This window comes from Cupressus sempervirens, chromosome 5, assembly GCF_028749045.1.
Source record: "Cupressus sempervirens isolate cs-2001-9-10 chromosome 5, ASM2874904v1, whole genome shotgun sequence".
In the NCBI taxonomy this organism is placed as follows: Eukaryota; Viridiplantae; Streptophyta; class Pinopsida; order Cupressales; family Cupressaceae; genus Cupressus; species Cupressus sempervirens.
In genome coordinates, this window is record NC_143122.1 from 37,834,523 (window position 1) to 37,858,085 (window position 23,563).

At 34.1% G+C, this 23,563-nt stretch overlaps 1 protein-coding gene across 15 annotated transcripts in view; it reads right to left on the minus strand.

The window, feature by feature from the left end:
* The window catches only part of LOC149554454 (putative LRR receptor-like serine/threonine-protein kinase At1g07650), a 283,858-nt gene that overhangs the window by 67,571 nt on the left and 192,724 nt on the right, over positions 1 to 23,563 (minus strand). The window lies entirely within an intron of this gene.

The following is a 23,563-nucleotide window of genomic DNA, read 5'->3' on the forward strand; positions in this document are numbered from 1 at the left end:
AACATCCAGTAACTACTTACAGAGACCAAACACTAAAATGTCCTTCATTTCCTCTATCTTCCAACCCATAAAAATTTCTATCAGTTCGTAATTTATAGTTTTCAACGTCAAGGGTGTCTCCCTGAAAACCCAACCCCCTTAACGGTTAAGCAAAGCAATTATACTAATAGAAAAGTTTGAAAAGGATACGTGTCCTCCAAGTTCAAAATAACATAAAGCAAAACAAAGGATGATTCATTATACGGGCAAACAATGATCTCCATCCTCAGTCTGTTCCTCGTCACCAATTGGTCCACGTGCCATCTTCCAACCACAATAAGCACCTATAAACTCCTATATAACATTGGAACTTGGGTTCCTTAAGCTTAGCAATCGTATATTCTACATGTCTTTGTTCAATATCATCTTGGCGACTTGCTCTGTGTAGTTTGGCAGGTGCTCCATGCAAAGGACAAACATAGCTTCGATCTATGCTACCTTTGTGAGATCCATAGTCATAGGGTCAGTCCTCTCCTTGATTGCTTTCAAGTCCTCTTCAAAAGATTTTACTAGGGTTCAATGTCAATGTTCCCTTCATCGCACTGGACTAAACTGTTAAGGTTATTGATTTGCAAGTTTCTGATAAAATTGATGTACATGCCCTTGATTTTTGCTTCAATGCTTTGTACTTTAGTGATAGCCAACCTATAAACCAAACACCTCCATCTCATGTTCTTTTTTACTATGTATAGCATGCTGGCATCTGCTTCTTCAGGGAGATTCTCTATCCAGAACATTTCTACACCATACTGCTCCACGTTCCAGATTTTTGTAACAACAGCAGACCACTTGCTCTCTTTTGCTTCCTAGGCTGAGAGTTGTAATTGAACCTCGCTTGGTAGAGCATCAGTATCATTAAAAATTGTAGCGCACTGTTGGATGAACTCTTTTCCTTTCTTAATTACACCATCCACCCATTCATCCACGGCTATCGCTATGGCCTTAGCACGCTGAAGCTGATTCAACATCTTCTTGTTGTATAGTGAACTGGGATCAAAGTTTTGAGGAGCTTGAACTAGAGGTAAGGCATCACGGCCACCCAAAGAGTTGATGTACTCTGCCATCATGTTGATTATCTGTTTCAACTCTCTTTTCTCCTTTGCATCTTTTTGAGATTGAGCTAGCATATGTTGAGAAGATTGTTCTAACCAATGTTCTTTTGTTTCTCGGTTTAGTATGCCTAGGCCCATTTTTTGTGATTTCAAAGTCTTCAACACTGAGGTCTATAGAACCATCTTTGGGCTTATATAGAGCGACCTTGGCATCTACTACTAACCGAGCAACACTCTTCATTCTTTTAGGCTTTGGGGTTTTAGTGGTGTAACTACTCACCATATCTTTTACAAGTATAGAGACTGGTACAAGGCTCCTCTTCTTGCTTATTGAGTTCGTGAGCCAATTCACTACCAATGGAGAAGATCTAACCTTTCCTGTGTCCTTTATTGGTGTATTCAAGGAGTCCAGAACCTGTGAAATATTGTCTAGGTAGACTGTACTTGTTGCTCATTGTCCATTGAACATGTGCTATGTTCCTTTTCAGTATCAAGATCTACATGAACCTATCTCTAAGATGCTATTTTGTTTTGTTTCTTGAACTTGGTTCTTGACCTTGTCCTTTGCACAATAGGTTGGTTTTCAGCTAGTTCAATGACCGGTGCTTTTGAACTACTCTTCTCACTTGCAGAACCAGTGAAAAAGATAATATTAGCATTAGCAAAGGGAGGAACTTCCTGGACCGTGTCTTCAGATTGAACCCAAGGCATGCCCTCCTTTTTATGTTGGAGCCACACTTTGGTGCCTTCAATGGCATTTCCAGTCCTTTGTATTATGTCTTCTTCTTCTGGTTTAGACCACTCAATGGGAAGTAGGGGTGCTTCTTGCAATTTGAGGTATCCAGGTTCAACAACATCCGAATTGTCTTCTTGAACTCCTTTAATGTTCAAATTCAATTGGAAAGAACAAACTTGTGACAATAACATTCTAGAGTCGTCTCTTCTTTGAAACCTCTCTTTCGCTTAAGAAGTCCTCCCAGCAATCCTCCAAGTGAGGTTAAGGTGTGAATTGATCTTCTGCCTCCAAAATTAATTCTTTATTGTCAAACCCCTTCCTCACGTGATAAAACTTGAAATCAAAATCACACAAGTCACCCCCAATATTCATAGCATCTTCTAAAGTTTTGCGTGAAAGTTTACCAAGCTTCATAGGAAACAAACTGCCCCCAATATTCATTAGCATCTTCTAAAGTTTTGCGTAAAAGTTTACCAAGCTTCATAGGAAACAAACTATCTCTTTGTCTTCAAACAAAAACTTCTTTCTTACAATGGCAAATTGTGGACAAATTTAAGCTAATACAAAGCAGTCCATGGAAAAACTAGGTAATCTTAGGGGCTCTTCAATGAAACCACCTACCCTAAGGTATGTGAACCTGAGAAATTGAATGAACACGCTACCATAGCTTTAGGTCAATTGTAAAGCTTCTAATGAAACTATTTGCTCCATTATACCTGCTAGCTCAAAAAATAACTTGCCCATGAAAACATCATGAACCTTCCTAAAGTTATATATGACCTAGCTCCTTTGTAGCGAGGGGCAATAATTGTATATAAGGATACCATGATCCCAAGATTCATGAGGAAGGGGAGAAAGATCCTAAGTAGAAGCCAAACAATACACAAGATAGGAAGATATACAGAAATTTTTTTAATGGTCTAGGTTAATTTAACCTGTTCTCTCATTGAACTAGCTATGATCTCATCCCAGTCTAAGTATTGCTAGCCCTCTAACATAATGAAGTGAAACATCCAGTCTTCAAACAAAAATGCCTCTGGCAAAACCCTTGACTCTATGTAACAAAATTACCAGATCATGGATGAAAGGTTTCATGTGGTCTTTACTCAGATTCTTTGGGAGCTATAAACCACCTTTATAGAACTTTTCAGTCCTTTCAGTTCAATGGCATACTATCACAGAGCAATGTTTGTCAGAGGTTTCACTGAATTTGGCATAGGACTAAGTTGGAGTGAAGTCAGAAAACTTCTCATTAGGTATTTTAAATACAAACATCACTATGTCCCTCATAACTGAGAGCAAGACACTTCCATCATTCTTCTTGATACATTGAGACCTGATATGATAATGGTTTATACATTCTTGACCTAATTTAGGTCTTACAGCGGCTTGGGGAAAGGTTGCAGCTAGTAATAAACCACTATTTAGGATTTCACCCATGAATTCACCATTTACATTTTCTTGCATTTTATCACAAATGACGTCTACATTAACTCCCTTTAAGTTTGTATCAGTCAGTAGGGGGGCTCTGCAATTCATATTGACACTATTTCCAAGAAGAGAAGATCTCAAACTTTCCAAACCCCAAAGAAAAATTTCAACTCCAGACTATGATAAACCCATAGACATATGGCTAATGTGAAAATAGATATTATTTTAATACAAATATATATAATTCATTCTTAATAGATAATTGTGACCCATTAAGCATTCATGGGATCGACTAGTTGCATTAGCATAGTATGAATATTGACCAATATGATATCATTATGAAATAATAAGATAATAATATATTATCATATTTAAATATGTTACATTTCTATTACCAATATCAACAATTACACAATACTATAATTAAATGAATCATTTAGAAGAAGGGCAAAATAAAACAATAAATAGCAACTAACATATGCCCTACGAAGGATGCGACTCCTCAAGCCCACTTATATAAATAAGTAGGGAGGGCGACATTGAGAAAGGCACGATTCATAAATCAAAGGAGCAAAAAAATAATAGCCAAAGGAGAATTTTGGACAAACAGTATTCAAATAGAAGTTCAGAATACAAAAAGAACCCTCAAATAGCAATGGCAAACCAATAACAAGAAAGGCTTGCAGGAAATGTAGTTTATGACCTTGCGACGTAGCACCCACATGCACCAAATACAAGAAATAGTCCAGTTATAATAAGAAGGCACCAAACTAAGCAATTAGAATCCCATTCGAATGACAATTTGAGTAAGACTCGGTCAAACCATATACACCATACTCATGTACCACATCTGCGACATTATTCACCACCGGCTGACAAGACAAAGGACATTACCCCAAAGAGCATATTGGAAGGGAAGTGACATCAGCTCCTTCCATTAAGAAGGTATATTTACAATTTAGATTTAAAAACTCTATCTACATATAACATGATATTAAACTTATATGTGTGTGTGTGTGTGTCAAATCAATAATTAAGTGATAATCAATTATTTATAAATTAATAATCACAATAGGAATATATATAGAAACCAAAGAAGGAATCAATATAATATATGTGATCCAAGCATGGCTTGGTGGAGGTGGAGGGCATTCATTATGAATGTCATAGAATGATCCAAGTTATAGTAATAGTAATGACCCAAGTATAGAATGTGTAGTGCCTACCCTAGTTTGCATTTCGCTATGATGGATTTCCGTATTTTACTTTGTGAGCCCTTGGTGTATTTTCTATTAATTAAGTCTAATTGAATTATTTAATTAATGATCTAATTAAATGGGAAATTAATATGATATTTTATTATTTAATTTTATTTAATTAATTGGTAAATTAATTAAATAAAAGAATTAAATTTGGAGATGAAAATTATAAGTTCAAAGTTGGAACGTGATAATATTTAAACTTAATAATAATATGTTTAGTGTTCATTTTTAAATAAATGTTAAATAATATTTTATTAATTAAGTTTTAAAAATAAATTTTAAAGTGGAAAATAAATTAATTTATTAAAAATGTCATGATTGCATGATAAGTGCATGAGATTTAAAAATTAATAAATTAATTAGGGCCAGTGAATATTAAATAAAGTAATGTGAATTATTTTAATAAATATTCACCTAGGAGTATGCGCACCTCTTTTATGCACGAGTTGTCTATGACACGAGAGTTAGTGCTCTAATTAAGCACATGGTGTCTACAACCTTGTTATTCTTATTCTATTACCTAGAAGGTGGGATAAGGCTTGCACTGAGTTGTCAATGCTTATCTCTTAGTTCTTTCTAAACACATTCTAGATGCATCTCAGAGGCCTTTATATAGGGGCTCTCCTAGTGTATATGGACATCCTCATATGCTTCTACAAGCACTCCTAGTAGCTGGGGGTCTGTTTGGTTCTTGGAGGAGGAGCTGCGCATGTTGGAAGAGGAAGGGGGGGATCGGTTGGAGGTAGATTTAGAGTATCTCATTGCTCAAGGGATACACTCAATCGGTGCACAAGCCATTCATAAAAATTGATTCCAGATTTCTCTTGAAAGCCACTCCGGGTATGTAATCTAATACTACCTTCCTTCATAAATCTTTCTTTCTATGCTCTTGCTATTTTGAAAATACGTACTTTTGCTTGGATGATCCATTTAGAACTTTTCAAATGGTGAAAAGGAATTTACTGTTGTGTCTCAATTATCCTTGTATTCTCTAAACTCGTCCATCCATAGACATCCACAGATGGCACATGAACTAGATATCTTCCCAAAATGCCCAATAGGAACTGTCGGAAGCTATAAGAGCAATAACAATACTTTTTATGTGTATAAATTAATGATATTAGTAAACCAACAGCGTCAAGAGTGAAAGGATGGGTTCCAATCCAAGTAACGACGAATGAGTAAACCCTCGATTGGACTTTGAAAATCAGTGGCTGTTTTCCTCAGACTAATTGTATCTCCTTGTAGATTAATTCTGTTTAGATATATCTGTAAGTGGTGAGGTTCAAATTTCTATCTTAAGTATGTCATTGCGCTAATTAGTTGAGAGCACATCAAATATCTGAGATCTGACTGACCACATCATATGATGTTCAACTCAATAGCTTGTTTTTGTGTCATTTGTGTTTTGATCCAATTTCAGGGATGGCACTGTCACTTAGACCAGAATACGTATGATTATAATCGTGATATCAAAGTTACAAAAGACGTTCTTAGGTTGCTCATAATTATGCGACAAGATGTGGCCAATGTTCAGAAACGTCTTGCTGTGTGAGATTCTGAAAATCTAAATGCAATCTTCTTTGTACACATTAACTAGAGGTTCAAAAACTTATAATATGCCAATGATGATAATAATAATAGTTTACTTATCTATCATTCACCACCTCTTTCTTTCACCATTAACCACCTCCTTGCATTTGCTATCTTAGCAACTATGTCATCTCAGAATTTGTTATTCGGGATAGACCTGTGCACAGAGAACTATAACTTTTGACTGAAATCAAAACTTTTCAATTGCTCCAGTGAGAATGGGCGTAATTAGTTTCTCCAAAACATACTCAAATCTTAGAGAAATCCAATGGTTAGAATTCGAGATATGTCTTTCGCACCGAGATTGTTATTTCCATGACAGTGATCCCCAAAGAAACCATTTAGTCTTTAATACATTCAAACTTTAACACATTGAGGTTCTTCATAACATAATATTCAGTTTCTTTGTTGTAAAACAAATTTCAGGATATCTTAAACTTCAAACCGATTCAAATAAGCTTTAAGATCACATTCAAGGGTAATTGTCGAGTCTCCATGTTTGAATCACATTCGCTGCAAACCTTATGCATAGGGTTAACTGGGGTCGTGAAATGTTATGTGGATATGTTAAGTGGAAGTTTAAAAGAATGGCCGCACTGTATATTAAACCAGCAGACGTTTATAAGCCTTGTTTATACCAAAGGTTTGTCTATTAATACATCAATTGATATTAATTTATTAATAAGTTCTGTGATAATCGAGTAGAACTGTTGCGAACCTCAGGGAGAATGTTTAAGGAATGTATAATTTTTGTGAGCAAAGCAGAAAGCTTTGTAAACAATCTAAAATTTGAAAATAGTCTGAATAAAGATAGAAATTTAGAAAGTAGTGAAATCATCACACTTTTTCATCAGATATCTGAAAATCTATTGTACTGTTTATGGTAGTATATCTATATTTGAAACATGTAGTGTTGAAGTTGGTATTAATATATAATTGAATGCAATGTAGCTTAACCTTCTTGAATAGGTATGTATTAAGACGTTTCTCAGTTTATGAGTTGGAGTGAAATGTAATTCTTGTACTCTGAGATATTTTAGAAGTGGAGTAATATTCATCTATTTTAAATTTATAAATGACATATGCATCGGGTGGTATATTGGATATGAGGTTTTAAATTATCATTTTATTACTAATGGTTGGTAATAAAGTTTTATATTGTTAATTGTTATTTAGTTTAAAATTAATAATAGTTAGCAATAATGTTTTAATAGTATTTTCTTATAATATTTATTAACAAGTAGTATTATTATTAATTTAAATGCATAGTTAATTTCTAATCAGTTTTATATGAATTATTAACTAATTAAATTTAATTAAGATTCGTTAATAATTGAAGGAAATTGATTCTTTTATAATGATAATGAGTTTTAATAAAATCGGAATTAAAAGTCATTGAGAGATCATTAGTTATAGTGAATAAGTGTTTTTGTTTATTTTTAATAATATGTAATTAAGTTTTTGATTTGAGTTATTATTAAATGATTTAAAAATTGTAAAATGGGTTGACTTGGGGATTAAACGGAGAATCTTTACACTTGAATTATACTTGAAATGAAAACTAAAAACTCATATTCAACTCAACCATGTAAATTTAAACCAACTATGAGATTATGATGTTTTCTATGTACTGCCTATGTTTTGAATGATTTGTTCTTAATGATGTCATGTTGTGACATGTATGACTTGACCATTTTGGAGTCTTCGATCAGTATTATTTTGAGATATTTTCTGGTTGCTCATGGAGAACCGATGAATATTATGGATTATCATTTAATGCCTTTAAGTTGCTTGTAAAGAACTGTTGTGAGTATTATGATTGTCTTTTGTTGCATTTTAGTTACTCGTGGAGAGCTGATGTGAATATTGTGGATTATCTTTTGATGTTTTCCAATCATTTGTTTAGAACTGAGATGATTTTATATGGCTCTTTGATTTGTGATTTTCATGAAACTTAGCCAAACTAGGGTATACACCTGAAGTTTTGTCAAATATCCTTTATACTATTTAAGTGGTTGGATGTCATGATATGTCCTATGATTCAAATTGAAAAAATTATATTTATGAGGTTTACTTTGTAGAGCATTTGGGGTAAAAGTACCGTCCTATTGCTAGGTTACCTATTAAGGGACCAAGTTAGATTATTACAAATGTTGTGGTATGGGACACAACTGTGTATTATGTTCTTAAGAGAGGTTGTCGAGGTACATGTCTTTGGGAGTAGCTTGCAGTAGGGGTCCGGGGCCCAAAGTGGTCAGTACCAGGGTAACCTAGTGCAAGTTAAATAATAAGTGATAATCTAGTAATTAATAATTTTGGGGAAACACACTAAAAAGATAAGTTAGGGATATTTGTCCCACCCATACCTTGAGTGCTTGTATAGACTGGGGATGGGAATGGGATGATTGCCTCATCTTCTTGAGAGGGTTTTCTAGTTCCACATGTGCCACATTGAGGGTCCAGGGTTCAGAGTAACCAGTCCAGGGTAACTCAATGCTTGAGGGTCCGAGGTCTATTGAGAGACCAGTCTAGGGTAACTCAAGTAGCCATATGATGACACTCCCTAGAATATAGCCTAAGTCTCCTCTGTAGAGTTTGTGTGTACCTCTGATGGTGTACTTATTGTTGAATGTGCTTATTGTGATTATTGATTTTCATTGATGATGATTGGCGATTTTTGGATGATGTACTCTTGACATGTGGATTTCGACTTGAGTTTATCTCCTCCAGCACATTCTTTGTTGGCATTTACCTTCCTTCTATTCTTGGATCATTATGATGGATGTTATATCTTATGTTAGATGTTATTTGCTAACATGATTCTTTATATTGATGATTAGCAAGTGATAGACAATGCTATTTACTTATAGAATCATCTTATGCTTTATTTAATAATTAGATTTCTCATGCATATGTTGTAGCATGTTAGATTTCTTTCTGCGTATGATGTAGTATGTTTTAAGAGTGACATTCCTACTATGATAATACCGATGATCTCTTTGGTGACTTGGGATGTTACGCGCGGAGGGATGGCTAGGGCCCATGATGGTCTAATGATGCTATTGATGGTTGGGAGGAACCGCGCAATTAGATTAATTGTGTTTTATGATTGATGGTTATCTTTTTCGATGATTGTTATATCCTTAGTGATGAATCGATGTATCATGTATGTTATTAGTTTCATTTACTTGAATTTACTTGTATCATGGATTTAATAAGGTCGATGAATCATTATCTTTGCATTTTTATATCCTTTTGAGCCATTCATACCATGTGACATGTACAGTAGATGATTGAGCATTCTGAACTAATTTGCCAGGATGCATTCCGATCAAATGTATATTATGGACATTAGACTTTTTAACTATTCTTTCATGAGGATGTGGTAGTTGTTAGACTTAGTATTAATTAGATTAAATGTGACTCAACGTTTAGGGATCCTTAAGGAATGTAACCTGTTATGTATGCTTTAGTTGAATGTATATTATTGCTTCCGCTACTATGTGTTGAGGTGTATGATGTTATCATTCAAGTTTCAAAAAAAAAATTGTTTGGCAAACTTAGTAGAAATTTAGGTTAATTCTTTTGGGTCCCTTGGCGGGGCGTTACAGAATGATTCATAGCATATTGGGTGAAATCCTAAATAGTGGTTTATTACTAATATCATGAATTGGCTTTTGTCTCTTCATGAATGTTAGCATGTGTAGAAAATGCCATAAGGTAATATAGATTTAACACTCATTTGATAGCCCACCCGTATGAAACTTTTCATGTTGAAGTATTTCCAGCTTCCTCAGATTCATCTTCAATCTTTTGCCTATAAATGTGGAATGTCAAGGTCATGCCTTGCTTCCTGTTTTGTTATGAGTAATGTTTTCTATTTGTAAGGGTTGTGCTAATAGGTTTTCAAGATACATTAGTGGATACAAATTTCTAAGTGTCACAATCTAAGCCATGTATCTTTCAAACAATTAAAATTTGTGTAATGTCCCCAATTTTAAGAAAGTATTTAAATTAATTAATGGTCACATAATTTAAATAATATTATAAACAGATACTCTTTAACCACGTGTGAATTTAATCCCTATAAATTCAAAAAGGAGCATGCCTGCATTTTAGTTTATAACCTGTAATCCAAGCAAACTCCTAGGAACTCTTACAAACAAGGATCAATCCCCATAAAAAGATCCAAAGGAGAATTACAATAGCAATCAAGAGCTCGAAATGCAGTAAGGAAATCATTCACACCCTCTATCGCAGGTGGTGGTTACTAAGTGCAGAAAAATTAATCCTAAGGACAGGGATGAAAATTTAACAAAAGGCCTACCAACAGCAAAGAAATATCAAGCAAATGACTCTACCAAGCAAGACAATAGTTTTCTGCTAAGTTGCAGATTCGTAGCCTATGCCTCGTCGTTTCCAAGCACGAAACGTAGTGGAAACTGAAACCAATATTGGCGTGATTCGTATATGGTCCGTTTTTAGCTTTGCTAAAACGTTTTTAGTAATTTCCCACAGAATCTCGCCGAATCCAACTTCTACGAGAAATTTCTAAAACAAATCTCAGCAAAAAGAAAAAAAATTCTGAATGTTTCGTTGGATTACGTGATTTTGGGAATGTTTATCCCATTTTGTCGACTGAAAAAAATGGAAACCTCTTTTTTTAAACGCGCTACTGAAAAAATAAATAGGGTAGCGATACATGTTTGACACAACTTTGCAGACGGTTTTTGCAGAGAAAAACAAGCGTAGACGGGCAAGTGTTTTCACTTTCGCAAAGTCAAACTGTGTAGTAGGCAAGAGGAGATTGACTCGCACAAGAGCGCTGATTGCAGAGGACAAATGCTAGACAACAAAAAATTTCAAACACAGCCGTGAATATTTCTTCCTCCGTCCGTGAATATTTTTCCCTCCGGGAGATAAGACAAAAATTTTCCTAATGTCACACATTTAAATATGTTTATTAAATTAAAAGTTTCAGATTATTCAATGTTCTTAAATTTCAGTTTTATAATTTTTTATCAAATGGCATATAAAATAGATTTGTTATATTTTTGTTTTTTTAATTTTGAAGTGGACAAAGTTCAAACTTTTATTAAATATTTATTCTATATTTAATATTTATTTTTGTTTTTAATTTTTAAGTGTACAAAGTTCAAACTTTTATTTAATATTTATTGTATGTTTAATAGTTTTATGGTTGGTAATAGGTATAAATGTATTTTAAAATTCTTGTGTTCATATAGGAAAATTTAAGTTAATCAAATCAAACTTTATTAAATTAATAAAAATGTTGTGAAATTAATTGTTATTCATATATTATAATTTAACAATATTAAATTTATAATATATAGTAATAGGAAAATAAATTAATTCTAATATAGAGTTAAAAAATTTAAAAATATGATTTAAATTAATATTGTGTATATTGATGTATTAATTAAATATGAAAATATTAAATAATCAATAATATAAAATTTTTATTAAAATAAAACTTATAAATTTATGATTATAATTATATTAATTCATTTTTTTATAGTTGATCAATTTTTTTACCTTTATTATTTAATAATTGGATTTTAATTTGTTGTTAATAGGATAATGACAACTAATGTTAGCTCTCAGTCTCCCACCTTCAAGACCAATCCAAGTTCACCTTTGTGGAAATACGTCCAAATGATAGAACAAGTTAAAGGGGGTGGAACATTTGTTTGGATATGCAATTTTTGTAATGTGAAGTACAAAAGTTCATATAGTCGTGTGAAAGCCCATCTTTGTGCAATTCCCCAACAGGGTATCAAAGCATGTCCAGGAAAGGATGGCAATGGATTACCGCCTCAACAAATAGCAAGCTATATTAAAGAGCAAAAGGAAGCAGATGCAAGAGTTTCTCGTGGCACAAACCATCCTTTAAAGAAAGGGAAGAAATCAAGTCTCCTTCATCTCATAATGACTTTCCTGATGTTGTAGTAGAGAGCCACCCATTTTTAGGTAGAACTGAAGAACCTATTAATGTGAAGAGAAGCAAGGGTCCATTAAAGAGTGCGTTTAAGAATGATGCTAGGGAGATTGTAGATCAAAGTGTTGCAAGATGTCTATATGCAAATGGTTTGTCATTTAATGTTGTGAGATCACCATATTGGCAAGATATGTTGAGAAAAGTAAATGAGGCTCCAAAAGGGAACATGGGGTCAGGATATGAGAAGGTGCGTAGCACCTTACTAGCAAGGGAGGTAAAAAGCATAGACACTGCATTGACTCCAATCAGGAATTCATGGAAACAAACAAGGGTGTCAATTATTTCTGATGGGTGGAAGGATGCCAAAAATCGTCCATTAATCAACATGATTGCAATGTGCCCCAAAGGGGCAATGTTTCTTAAAGCTGTGGATTGTGAAGGGCAGGTGAAGGATGAACAATTTATTGCTAACATCCTTATACAACGCATTCAGGATGTGGGCCCTCAAAATGTTGTCCAAGTAATAACAGACAATGCAAAAAATTGTAAAGCTGCAGGCATGTTGATTGAGACATGGTTTGAGCACATATTTTGGACCCCTTGTGCAATGCACTCTCTCAATCTTATGCTACAAAAGTTGGGTAGGAAAATAAATTGGATCAAAGATATCTATGCAAAAGCTGAAGAGATCCAAATGTTCATCACATGTCACAGGCCATTTTTAGATCATTTTCACAATTGAAGTTGCTAAAGGTAATTGAAATACTTTTAAGTTTAGTTCTTAACTTTTAATTTTGTATTTCACTTTAATAATTATGAATTCAGTTTTTAAACTTAGCGCATCTTTAGTTTGTAATTCAAGTTTTAATTTTTAAATTTTTATTAGGTTGTTGAGACTCGATTTGCATCCAACACAATTGTGTTGAGGAGACTTGTGAAGGTGCGAGGGCCACTTGCTAGTATGGTTATTAATCAAAGCTGGTCACTATGGAGGCAATCCAACACTGAAAGGTCTACAAATGTGAAACAAATGATATTGGATGACACTTGGTGGGAATGAGTGGAATATCTTCTTAGTTTCACTGAGCCTATCATGAGTATGATCCGTTATACTGACACGGATCATCCATGTTTGGGAGAGGTATATGATGGAATCGATTCAATGCTTGAGAAAATGAAGCATGTCATCAATGAAAAGGAGCAAGATCTTGAAGAAACATTCTTCAAAGAGCTGCAAACAATTTGTGTTGAGCGGTGGAATAAAATGACCACCCCACTCCATCTTCTTGCATTTGCATTGACTCCCAAATTTTATAGCGATGAAATTCTTGCTATGCCATCAAGGGTACCACCATATAGAGATGGAGAAGTTAGTAAAGGGTGTAGGAAAGCACTTGCAAAACTCTTCCCTGATCGTGAAATGGAGAATATAGTAATAAGTGAGTTTGCTGATTTTGTAGCTTCCAATGGTCAAAGTGCTTCTGCTCTCTGTGACAAGTATACAAAGGATGCTCATGCTTGGTGGTACCTTAATGGTCATACATCACCGCACCTCTAAACTCTTGCAATCAAACTATTGTCACGAGTAAGTTTTTCCATTTCTATTGCACTCTCTAACTTTATATTGTTTACAATTTGTAAAAATAACAAAAATTCTCAACTTTAAAATTTGAATGACATTTTTTATGCCCCTCACTTTGTCTTAATAGGTTGCTAGTTCCTCCTCATCTAAGCGAAACTGGAGTACATACTCCTTTATTCACTCAGTGAAACACAATCAATTGGCTGCAAGCAAGGCAGAAGAGCTGGTTTATGTGCATTCCAACTTGCACCTTCTTACTCATAGTCAAAATGAGTACAAGGAAGGGGGCATAAAGTTTTGGGATGTAGATCCGGAGCGAACTGATTTGGATTTTTCAGCTGCTGCACAATCTTTATTGGATGTGCAGTTGGGTAGCCACCATCCTCCTAGTGCAAGTAGTAGTGGGGTTGCATGTGATTCTAATCTACTTGAATCATCTAATGTCACTGATGATGTTGATGTTGATGATCTTATATGACGCAACATCATATATCATTGAAGCATAATTAGTAATTATTAAGCATGTTCTTCTAATGTTGAACCAATGAACAATGAATTGAATAAGTTGTCATAAAACTCATGTTATGACATATTTTGAATTTTTAGGATTAATGGCAATATTGAGTTTGTTTAGCATGTATGATTTGTTGTATTATGATGTTGATGATCTTATATGATGCCTATATCATTGATACGTACTTAGTAGTTACTAAGTGTGCTATTTTAATGTTGAACCAATGAATGCATTGAAATTTTGAATAATTTATCACAAAATTCATGTAGATATTTTGAATTTTTAATATTAATGGCAGTTTTGAGTTTGTTTACCATGTATGATTTGTGGTATTCTGAATTCTGATCTTGTTTTTACTTTTAAGCCTGCAAATATCTATATAGTTATAATTTTTATGTTTTTCTTTATGACTGTACCCAAATGTACCCAAACTGTCCCCAAAAAATTACCGTACCAGCGTATCGTATCAACCTCCCCGTACCCGTATTTGTACCCATACTGGCAACTTAGGTTTTCTGAAGAATGTTGGTACAACTGCAAAAAACTTGACCTCTTTGCTCTTTGGAATCGTCCCAGGACGAAGATACCTATTATTGTCAAATGGCTTCATGAAGCTCTTGGTAAATAGGTACCACCTCTCTCTATCTAATAAACTGATTTTCTTGCATTGCAAAAATAAAGTATTAGGGATGATCTGCTTTACGGACCAGCATGTGTTTTTGAAGGATATAGCATAATTTTTTTTTAAATGGAAACCCAACTTTAGTATAATTGACATAAATCGTGAATTTATTCCAACATGGAAAGTAATTAAAAACTTTTGAGTAAAGTTCCTTCACAGCCAGGTTCTAGAACATATTGGGAATTATCTAGGAGAACTAATAGGGGTAGAAACCTGTTTCCTGGATTCTAATGGAGTCAAACTACCAATTAATCTAAGGGCAGACACCTAGGAGATTAACCTAGTAAAGTAATTACATATAGATCTTTCTATAGCCCATCACCTACTCTCTTTCAAGAATTTATCCAAATATTGCCCTATACGATCATGAATCTAGGCTTAGTTCTGATATCGAGTCTATCACTATCCATCTTAGAACTTCTGACCTCAAGAGGAAATTCCCTAGAATAGAAGTGCAAACCCCATATTGGGAGGAAGACACTAACAGGAAAGTTAAAGAAACCACGAACTTTGATGAAGAGCCAACTATGGAGGTAGAGGAAATCAGTAAGCCAACAACTCATTTAGCCAGTCAAATTTACATCCCTAACAAGGTTATAGAGGAAGAAGAAATTATTGAGGAAGAGCACAATCAGATTGAAGGAGCAAATGATCATAACTTTTCCATAGTAGTGTAGAACAAGATCATCTCCTAACAACAACTCCAACTATATCTAGCAATCAGAATGGAACAATAACAGATTTAACCAAGGAAAATATGGATAACAGAAAAACTTGTCAACAACAGAACAACTAAAAGAGGTCAAATAAAATATGAGGATCCTCAGTAGAATGATCAAAGATATCACCCTAATCCACAATTATGTTTGAGATCAGCCATGTCTATGGCAAGAGGCGTGTAAAGGGCAACAACAAGTAACAGAACCAACAATTAGCGATGTCCCTATCAAGGAATTTATGCTATCAAGTGAATTGGCATCAATCAACAAGAAAACACATTTCTTGACAGGAAAAGAATCAAAAGAAATCATGGAAGATTATGGGAATTAACTTTTCAATTAAATTCAAGGAAGCCCTAATATGCAACACCAAAGATTTATTAAAAGAGCAGAGGTATATGAAACATAGATCAAGATTTCAAAGGACAAAAATCTAAAAACTCTCCTATGAACTAATACTCACCTTAAGATAGAAATAGTAGCACAGCCATAGGAAGACTTTCAAGAGAAAAAAGAGTCATAGGATAGGGATGCACCAAATAATGAAGACACTTATGAAGATATAGTACATTTCAATAAGACAGTAGAAAGATCATTAAGGGAGGATATGGATGAAGAAATGAACAATAATCCGGAATTACCGAATGACATTCAAGAGGAAGCAACACAAAAACAACTTGGCCTGGGAACCACAAATGATGGACTAGTAATGCCAATAATAGTTAAGAGACAAATGAAGAGAGGTCGAAAGTCACTTTTGGAACTTAGATGCAAAGATGGTGATGCAGAAAACCAAGCAAAACTCATAAACTTATTTCATGCAGAGAAGGGGCAGTACCTTCCAAGGACCAATGAGGATCACAACTTGGAATGTTGGGGCATTAATGCCCCTAACAAACAAACACTAGTAAAAAGATATTTAATTTTTTTTAACTCAGATTTAATTATAATCCAAGAAACCAAACTTAGCTTAGAAGCAAAGAGAATGAACAACAAAATAGGAATTTGGCAGGAACATTGAGTTGAATCTACAGGGGCTTTAAGGGGATTAACAATTATCTAGGACCTATGTTCCCCCGAGTTTCTAGGACGGGGACGACAGGGGACAGTGGGACGGGTTTCCGGGATGGCATTTTTTTTTGCCAATTTTGGGGACGGCGGGGGACGGCAAATGGGGACGGCAAAAGTGACATTTTTTTTAGTTTTTTAAATTTTTTGTGTTAAAAAATTGGGGACGGATGCAAGTCCCCAATGAAGTTTCCGGGACGGGGACATCCCCGTCCCCGAAACGCTGGTTTTTTTGGGGGGGACGCATCCCCGGGGAACATAGTCTAGGACCCAAGTAAGGTATCCTATGAACCATTAAGAAAAAAATGCAATTAGACAATATTAAATTTGTAATTAAAAATTACAGTCTAAAATTATTTTAGTTAGTTAATTATAATTATAATTAAAATTGTAATAAAAATATCAATTTTATTAAAAAAGAGCTTGCATCTACAACAAATAAAGTAGCTAAGGCCTCTGATTAGTAAAACAGTGAATATCTGGTAGAATCAAAAGCATTAACAACAATTTAACCTTTATCATCACTAATGTATATGGTCCTATACAGAACAACAACAAATTAGCCTTATGGGAAAAAGTTAGCAATCACATTAATGCTCATAAAGTAGAGTTACACATTGTTGGAGGAGACTTCAATGCAATCTTGCACAAAAGTGAAAAATATGGGGGATCTTCCCTTACCCCATAGTCACAAAAAGACTTTGGTCAATGGGTAGTTAACAACAATTTACTCGATGTTAAGGTCAGCAATAGCAATTTCACTTGGAATACCAAGAGGGTAGGATTTAGTCATATAGCAAAAAAGCTAGATAGGTTTTTCTTTAGAGGAGATCTCGCGAAATTTAACTATTATTTAGATTTGGAAATTTTAAAACTGTCAGGATTTGACCACTTCCCATTTAGATTAGAAATTAATGAGCCTAAGAAACCTACTAGAAACTTGTTTAGATTTGAAAACATGTGGGTACAACACAAAAAATTTATGGAACTAGTAAATAAATGGTGGAATGAAGAAAAATTTGAAGGATCCAAGATGTTCTACTTTGTATCTAAATTAAAATCCCTAAAGAATAAGCTTCTCAAATGGAATAGCCTTTGCACTTCAGCTCTTTCTTCCTCCACTCGTAGTAAGTCTCTTGCCAATAACCGAGGTATTTGTCCAAGGAGTTCCTACATTGCTGGTGGAACCAAAAGTTCATCTCGTACCATGCTCTCTAGAACCACTCTCTCTCGGGCTTCCCTTTGCACGTACTGGTCAACAAAAACTTCTGAGGCATCCACCAAGTCTTGTCTCACTTAATCTTCGCTTGTTATTTCTTCCTCTTCCTTGTTATTGTTTGTGACTTGTACTTGTGGTAGTAATGGTCTACCCATTACTCCATCCCGTTTATCATATGACCTCCAAGCTTGAACTTAGCAATGGTGCCAAAATGTAGAATGGTTACCGTATACTATAGTAAAGCATGAATTAAACATTACTCATATCAACATAATAAATTATTACCAATGATAAGCATACCAAATATTAGGGAGGAACAACAGTATTCTTTATTGATTACAAAAAATACAAGTACGTCATTTATGTTCCAATGTTCTTAAATAATGCTCAGTTGATTAGGGAGACCAACCGACACATCCCCTCGCTACCTAACTACCCAAACCCATTACTATCTCTAATTACATTATTTGTTTTATTATGCCTACACTTAAATCCTCCATAGTTGATTTGCAGCCAGAGAAGGAAGAGAGACAGAAAAAGGAAGCAATTCATATTCCTTGGACCCATAAGGAAGAAGAACTACGAACTTTTGATGGACTTGATCATGAGGAGAGCTTAAGCAACTCTGAAAGTTCTAAAGAATAGCAAGAACTTGAAACTCAATCTTTGACGAGGTCTACACATGATAGGCAGCAGCCTAATAAATATGGTTATTAACCTAAGAGGTTTGGATATTCATTGTTGGATTCGAATTGTATGTTTGCTTTGACTGCTAACATTGATGAACCTATGACTATTAGAGAGGCTATGGGTATGAATGATGCAGATTCCTAGATGGAATCCATTAATGAAGAGATGCCAGCATTAAAGAAGACCGTTACATGGGATTTGGTACCTTGGCCTGAAGGACGATAACCTTTTGGATGTAAATGGGTGTTCAAGAAAAAACTGGATCCAAATGAGAGTGTTGAGACGCATAAGGCACGGTTGGTCATGAAGGGTTATTCACGAGTGGAGGGAATTGATTATGGTGAAATATTCTCTCCTATAGCGAAGGTGACCCATTCAATTCTTGTTATCATTTGCGGCAGCTTATGATTTTGAGGATGAGCAAATGGATGTGAAGACAATGTTCCTTCATGTGATTTGAAGGATGAAATTTATATGTCATAGCTAGAGCATTTCGTTGAGAAAGGTAAAGAAAATCTTGTTTGTAAGTTGAAGAAATCTTTGTATGGTTTGAAGTTGTCTCCTAGAATGTGGTGTCAAAAGTTTGACACTTATGTATTGTCCATGGGATTTCTGAGATCTAAATTTGACCACGGTGTGTATTATAAGTCTAAAATTGCTCACATTCTTATTTTAGTCTTGTATGTGGATGATATGTTGTTTATTGGGAATGGTAAAAGAATGATTTCAGATTTGAAGTTTCAGTTACCAACAACGTTTGAAATAAAAGATCTAGGTGCAGCTAGATATATTCTTGGGATTGAGATCATTAGAGATAGAGAAAGCAGAAAGCTTTGGATAAGCCAGAGGAAGTATGTTAACTCTATGTTCGAGAAATTCAACATGACAGCTTGCAAGCAGTTAGTTGTTGCAATGTTACATGGAACAAAGCTTTCTAAGGAAGATTGTCCAAAATCTCCTACTGTGATAGAGGACATATCTAGAGTACCTTATGCACATGTTGTTGGCAGCTTGATGCATGCTATGGTTTGTACAAGTCCCAACATTGCCCAAGCAGTGGGAATCCTTCGTCAATAGATGTCTAATGTTGGAAAGGTCCATTGGAATGCAGTTAAGAGAGTGTTCAGATATCTAAGGGCACATCTAAGTATTGCTTATTTTTCATGGTAATCCTACTATATCTCAACATTTTGTTTGCATTCGTGGATATCTAGACTCAGATTGGGCAAGTGATGTATCAACAAATGGATATGTTGTCATGATATTGGGTGGTGCAATTAGTTGGATGAGCAAGTGACAAGTTGTAGCTGCTTTGCCATTACGAAAGTAGAGTACATGGTAGCTACAAGCACTTCTAAAGAGGCCATTTGTCTTAAGAGATTGTGTCTTGATATTGATTTTAATGCGGGACAAATTACTATCTGTTGTGACAGCCAAAGTGATATTTGTTTAGCAAAGAATGCTACTTTCCATGCCAGAACAAAGCATATTGATGTAGATTATCATTTTCTTCATGACATGGTGGAAAATAGAAAGGTGAAGTTGGAAAAGGTTGCAACTTTGAAGAATGTTGCAAATGCATTAACAAAGTCAATGAGCACTAAGAAGTTTAGATTGAGTGTTGATTCTATGGGCCTTGGGGCCTATTCCGTAGTACAGTAACTCCTGTAAGATCTTCATCAAGTGGGAGATTGTTGGGATAAGGTGATTCAACCTTATCATGTTTTATTAGTTTAATTTATGCATTTTTTGGAAAGATGCTAAATGAAGAAATCTTCCACAAAGATAGACTTGAAGCAAAAAATAGAAACTTTTACATTTTTCTTGATTTATTCTCTTTTCTTTGTTTTTGCGGCAAGAGTTGTGCATAAAGGAAGTTTTTAAAATAAGTTGTAAATGCATTGAACGTACCCGCCTTAGAAATTGTTTTTGTTTGTACGAAAACTCTATAGTTACAAGGTATTGTTGTAGAGAATTATGTGACAGATAGAAGTGTTTGAAGAGTGATGTTATTGTTGTTCCCAATTTTGGCTTCACAAAATTGGGGCAACCCTACGCAATCTTGTCATGGATTCATAGGCGCATCCTCTTTCCTTTAACACATCAATAAGGTGCAATGAAGACAATTCACTATCCTTGAATTGTGCTCTATGTAGCTCTATCTATGTGTTCTTTTGAAGGTTTGCTTTGAGTAAATCCCAAATTGTTTGTTAGTAAGAGTTTTTCTTCGCTAATTGCAAACACTCAATTTTTTCGAACTTTCATATCTTTTCTTCATTTTTCTTTGTGTTGTAAATAGTTTTTAGTCTTTTTTGCCTTAGGTTAATAGCCCTTGGAATCGCACTTGTTTCGAGCTAACTTAGGTCTAAATCAAAGTTGTCTAACTCAAGTTATAAAGGAAAAGGTGGGGTTTTTCGGGACAATTGAATATATTTATTTTAAAACTTCATAAAAGTGGGCCTTTTAGTGTCAATTGCATGATATAAATTATAATTAATATTTAATGTGGATATTGACATCCATTTTCAAGTATCAACTCATTCTGAGTTGATTTGACCATAGTTTTTATGTTTTATGAAGTTTAGCCTATTTCAAGTCTATTTCCACGTTACTTTATTGAAAACTATAGTTAAATATTAATTTTAATTATGCAAATCATTATCTAAAAAACCCACTTCCAATAAAATATAAGTCCCAACATCATAGAGTGGATTTTTAAATGCAATAACACATTTTCATGTGTATAATGGAATTTTAATACGCTTTTGCATATTTAAATCTTATTAAATAGACTCAAGTGGAGATTTTGAATCCATTTACACATGTTGCAAATTTTCATGTGTATAATGGAATTTTAAAATGCTTTTGCATATTTAAATCTTATTAAATTGACTTAAGTGGAAATTTTGAATACATTAACACATGTTGCACATATAAGTTCATTTTTAATGTTTTAATACATTTAAGTGGTGTTTTCCAAACCTATTACATATGCATTTTTAAAATTGCCACTGAAGTGGAGATTTTGAATACATTAACACATATTGCACATATAAGTTCATTTTTAATGTTTTAATACATTTAAGTGGTGTTTTCCAAACCTATTACATATGTGTTTTTAAAATTGCCACTGAAGTGGACTTTTGAAATCAATTTACATGTTATTATAACATGTAAATACATGATTTAAGTGAGTTTTCACATAAGTAAACCAAAAGTGGCATTTTTTGATCCTATTGCATATGTTTGTGGTAAAAGAAAACCCATTTCTATAAGAGAAAAATAGAAGTGGCAAATTTTGACCCCATTACATGTGTTTTTAAAGGCCAAAGAGAACGTGTATATGCTTGAGGAAACCTTGTTTTCACTTAAAGGTCAAGAGTGGCGCTTTTTAATGCAATATTTTTTTTTATAAAATGTGTTTTTCACTTCTACAAGTGTGTTTAAGAAAAGTGACGAATTTTGACCCATTTGCATATCATTTAAACATGCAAATAGCTTACAAAAACCTATTATTTATGACTTGTTTTGCATTAAAACTCAAAGTGGCAATTTTTTCAGCAATTGCATATGTTTTAAATATGTAAATGCAACCAAAAAGTGTGTTTTTACTTCATAATATGAAACTTTTTGATCAAACACCTCAACGTAGCAATGTTTAGCCCAAAAAAACATGTTTTTGGCTCTGAACACTTTAACTTTCTTGGGCATTTTCATCAAAAATGGATTTTGTAGCCTCCAAATGCTCATATCTTGAGCATTACTTGGTCGTTTTTGATGGATCTATAGGTCATTTTTTCCTAAAATCACCCAAAGAACACATCAGACTACTCGAATTGGTAGTTTGTTGAGTGTTTTCTGCATTTTTTCAACCCATCTAAGACACCTTTTTGCTAAAAAATGCCCTAGTTTTGAGCAATTTGCACAATTAAAACAAAAAGTATTTGGATCAAGGTAAGTTTGAAAGAATTTCCTATCCTTCTTAGCTTATAGTCATGTCTTTTATATCAATTGATATGCTTTGGATGTCATTTTCCAAATTCTTTGCATATGGCTTTGATTTAGTCAAAGGTTGTTGCATTTTTTGTGCATTTTATCTCTCTAACTATCTATACTTGCACAAATTATAACCTTGGCTATTCATGAAGATCAAATTTCAAAATCTGTGTTAGTCTTGTTGTCTTTAACAATTCTAAATCCAAAGTCTCTTGGATTTGTTTTCAGATTTTTCAAAATTTGAAAGAGACTTATTCTTTTGTTCTTGGTGAAGAGGTAAGTTTTCCTTGTATTTTTCTTAAGGCAAGTTATATAGGTTTGTTCTTGCTAAGTGTTGTTGCAAACCTTTTTGTTTCCATTTTCAGATTTGCACATATATATGAGTTGCTCCTTCTATTCTTCCGTCTACTTCTCTAAGTTGCATATGCAAGGTTACATTTACTTGCATATGCAGTCAGGGTAAAATTGTGTTCTAAGGAAAATATAAGCTCGTCATTTCCCCTCATATGAATGCAAGTATAAATCCCACCATCATGCATTTCATAAATCTCCATATGGCTTTCCTATGGTAGAAAATATTTCCCATGTGCTTTTTAGATAAAATATCATGAATTGCATCTATTAAAGCATACTATGCCTCTAATTCGCTACTCATTGTCCCTCATTTGCATAACTTGAAGTTCGTTGTTGGCACATGTAATGCACTCAAAATAACCCATTTTTGTTTTCTTGGTCATTTTTGAGCCATTCTAAGCTTAACCCATTTACTCTTTCACTACTTGCAATAATCTCATATACTTTCTCTATTCATATCTTGCCCAAATCCATGTTTTTACACAACAAAAGCTTTCTATGGACCCATCATATGATGTTCTTACACTATGGAACTCTCATGTAACCCATTTTTGTTTTCTTGGTCATTTTTGAGCCATTCTAAGCTTAACCCATTTACTCTTTCACTACTTGCAATAATCTCATATACTTTCTCTATTCATATCTTGCCCAAATCCATGTTTTTACA